The 4,221-nt window shown below is 37.1% G+C and overlaps 1 pseudogene; it reads right to left on the bottom strand.

The window, feature by feature from the left end:
- Window positions 1-895: 895 nt before the first annotated feature.
- LOC116089102 lies at window positions 896-1,542 on the bottom strand (annotated as a pseudogene).
- Window positions 1,543-4,221: the final 2,679 nt, after the last annotated feature.

Below are 4,221 nucleotides of genomic sequence, written 5' to 3'. Positions count from 1 at the left end.
AACTAATTAATAAAGAAACATGTAAGCAAATGAAAGCTTTCTATGCTAGGCACAACTCTATTGCTCTGAAGAAACATCAGAAAGCACTTAACTGGGGACTCAGTTGTTTCAGAGGTTTAGTCTGTAGGCAGGTGCTATAGCTGTAGTTGAAAGCTATATCCTGACCTTTATCCAGGGAGAGAGAAAGAGAAAGAGAGAGGAGGGGAGTATATTTTGAAGCCCATAGTCAGTGACATACTTCCTCCAACAAGGCCACACCTAGTTCAACAATGCCACAACTTCCAAACTTTCGCAAATTGTATCACTTCCTGGTGTCTAAGTATTCAAATATACATGCCTATGGGTAACACTGTGCTTTCTGGCAACTAAATATTAAATTATTCACCTATAAGCTGTAACATCGTTTGTTATTGATAAGTTTGATAAAATAGCTGTATTTTATTATTGTTTTAAAATTACTTTGAAAATATGTGAAATAATGATGACACTGTAAAAATGAGCTGCATAATATCTGCATGTGGGTTATGTTTTTGGACAAGTTTTAGTACTCAGTGAAACTATATTAGTATTAATTGAATAAAACATGCATTGCTACTTATTGACTCAGACAATAGTAAAGAAACTGCTTAATACACATATGATATTATTTAGTAAGTTTACAACATTTAGAAACAATGTCCTGAAATAAATCAGACACTGCAATCTGAAATTTATTTTATTTTTATTATTTTTTAAATCGGGCAGTGTTTTATTTTCTTTTACAATTGAATAAATAACTTCCTGATGACTGTACATGGGGTAAGGCTGCTTGGTAGTTCAGAAAGATCCCAGCGATGGTGTTTTCCTGACTGTGTAGTCTTCAGTATTGAGTGGAATGACTTGTATGATGTCACTGTCAAACCAGCAAGACGGCGTTTATGCAGCCATCTTTTACAGGATTGTTGGTAGCTTGGGCATACTTTCCCCAAATCACCTTGCCTCCTTGTGCCATGAGGCCCAACTCGCTCACATTGACTTCAATAACTGTGCCTTTGGTGATCACAGCCAGGGTTGTATATAATGGGGATGATAGATTCTTTTTCACACCGAGTATAGGCAGGCAAAAGGTTGCTTTCAGTTCAGGGTGTGTCACATGTGCTTTTTTGAAACATAAACCCATTTGCCTAATGAACCTTTCATACTTAGTTGGTTTTCTCGTAAAGCCATCACCAATAAAGCAGACTTTAGTCACCATTCTCTTCCATGCCTTCTTTCTTCTTTTTCCTGTTCGAATAACTTTCAATACTTGTTTTTCCTTGGGCACGAACTTTGGGTAGAGGGACCTCTCATTTTCCCGCTTTTTCTTTTCGTTTCTGCTTAATCATGTTGGATAGAACTTTTGCTCCAGACTCCCTCTCTGTCCAGCACATAGGCAGGAACTGCTTCCTGTGGAGTCTTATCATCATCCTTCTGCTTGGTGTTTCTCTTTTCATGCATCTCAATAGTCTTTTTCATTTGTATTTTCTCGGCATGGCGCTGTTTATGGTAGAGCTTAGCCTTCAAGCCAATCTTTTATTTATTTATTTATTTATTTATTTATTTATTTATTTATTTTGCCTTCTTTGGACGTTCGTGGGCCTCCTGACCTTCTTCTGGTTTTTGTAAACTAGATTAAATAATATCAACCATAGGTTAAGAGGCAGAGAAAGCAATCAGTTGACACGGCATGAATATTTGTAAAAAAAAAAAAAAAAACATAGAGAGTAAGAGGAAGTCAGGAGGATGGACAGAAAGCTGCACAGGAAGTAGAAGGGAAAGACATTCGGTTTTGGGGTTTTTGCGACAGCATTGAGAAGCAGAACTTCCTTTTGGGATGTCAGCTATGGAAGAAAGTCAGCTCTGCCTCTGAGCTGGCAGGCTTTGATTCCAGCATCTGGCTCCTGAGTTTTCTTTGGTAAAATAGAATGATTGTGATTTCCTTTCAAAACACAACACTTCTAACTTGTAATACTGTGTGCTCCATGATGATGAATGAAGGATAAAAGTATCTCTCTCTGACAAAACCTGACAGGCAAGATTCCCACGCTCAAGGATAAGTACTAGTGCAGATGGCATCTTAAACCACAACTACCAGCTTTATTTGAGGGATAAATTCACTTTTGGCTCATTTCCTTCCTTGGAATGATGAATCTTATTTTGTTGTCCCCTCTAACCTCCAGAGCAGAGAATTTCTGTCATTCAACCATGGTGCATCGAATATCCATAAATCAAAGTAGAATAGAAGTTCCGCCTAGCAGCGTAGAAAGATGACCTAGTCTGGATCTTGGGTAGATTTTCTCTCCCATCAGCAGCTCTTTACTGATGGACAGATTTAACAAGTTAAAGGCCCAGTCAGGCCATTTTCCATAGCACCTGGGAGCCAATCAACCATCCTACCTTTCTTTAAATGACCAATTCTGAATCAGAAGAGAACAGTTCCGCAGAGACTTCAAATCCCCAGCTCTAGAGACTGGACTTTTCAGGTTCATAATTCATTCTTCCACATTGCAGATGGTTTTTTTTTTTTCCCTCTGTATATCTGCATTAGGAATGTGTCTTGTCACCCCCATTCCATTTACCGGGATTTTCAGATCAAGATGATAAAGATAAGGCCTGCTATCTTGAAAGCTCACCACCTTTCTAACCTAGCCATAACCCCTATCCCTGTCTGCTTACCAGAGAGTCTCTAATCCGTAGTCTCTCACCTTGATCAAATTAAACTTTGGTTTCTCATTGGTACCTGGTGAAGAAGTTATAGATATTGCTTAGCATACTTTCCTCCCACAGGGAGAAATTTCTTACAATAAATACAAAATTCATTTGTTAATACTTCTATGTCTTACGGTAATAAGAAAAAAAAGAAATAACTAGAAAACTATACTGGTCAAAAGCAACCATTACAAAATAAAACTAGCTAACACATGCTAGTCAAATATTTGTTAGAAATATCTAACTATTAAGATATTATATATCAGTTATAAGTACTAGCCTGCTGTAACTTCTCTGGGCATTTAATAGCCATACTTTGAGGCTAGTCTAGTGTGGTCTAAGAAACAAAAAATGAGGATAATTTTTCACCTATTCCTCCTAAGTCATTGACATCCCAGCGGACTAGGGGCTAGCTCTAGAAGTCATCTGTGCCTATGAAAAGTAAACCATTCTTTTGTTTAGGAAGGCCTTAGATTTCACTTGATGAACTCTAAGTTGCATCCAGTCTACAAAAAGGAGTGTCAATACAGTGGAAAAATTTCCTCAGTTTTTCAAAGGGAAGCCATTAACACCACAAGTCCAAGCAACTACCGAGGACTGTATCCTCAATTAACTTGCCCCTACAAAATGAATTTTGTCTATGCTTGTGCATGATCCTAAACACCCAGCAGGAAGATATGTATAATCAAGATTAAAATGAGCCATATATTGCTTAAACATTTCAAGTGAGTAGTCTTCAGACATTATTTCTAGGTCTATGAAATATTATTTAGACAACTGTTTCTTTTTCATGATTCTCTTCCTAATGTATATATTGTCCACATATAGAACAAGACTTTTCTTGGTCTATACCAGCATGAGTGTATCTATCCACAACTGAAAAAAATCTGGCCTATCTTTTTAAATGCTGGAGCCAAATTTCAAAGCTGCACTTACCAGCTATGAAACACTTTCTTTTTCTGAAACAGTGTTTCTCACAACTGTAATATGTCCTATTACCTCCTAGCCACCCATGCCTTCTAATTAAAGGAGGCTCAAGATTCTGTATCACTGTATTCACAGGTTTGGGAAATTTTTCAAGACATCCATGTGATGTCCTTGGAATTTTGCTAGACAGTATTATAAAAGGACCCAATATGATTCTGTTTCTGTTCTAAATTGTCAATTAAGATACTTGCTTTAATGGAAGTACCAAAAAGCTTCAAGGTGCTTGGCTTACTCCTTACATAGAGGTCAGATACAAAACAACCAGCTGATTATAGTTACCTTATCCTTCTACAGAGCTCCATTGTCCAGTTCACTGTACAATTAAAATGAAAACTTACATTAATTATAATGGGAAGAAAGATTTTTCACCAATTTTATTTCTTACTATTCCCTGCAAGGTAGTAATAGAGGAGAACTGACAATTGATTCTGAACATCTGCTGGACAATAGCAAAAATTTTTAAAGCTTTTCTATCAAACCAACAGTGTTACTTCTTGGAATGGACAA

Source organism: Mastomys coucha, unplaced genomic scaffold, assembly GCF_008632895.1.
Source record: "Mastomys coucha isolate ucsf_1 unplaced genomic scaffold, UCSF_Mcou_1 pScaffold14, whole genome shotgun sequence".
NCBI lineage: Eukaryota > Metazoa > Chordata > Mammalia > Rodentia > Muridae > Mastomys > Mastomys coucha.
Note: the sequence above shows the minus strand (reverse complement) of the source record. Positions and strands in the feature narration are given on the sequence as shown.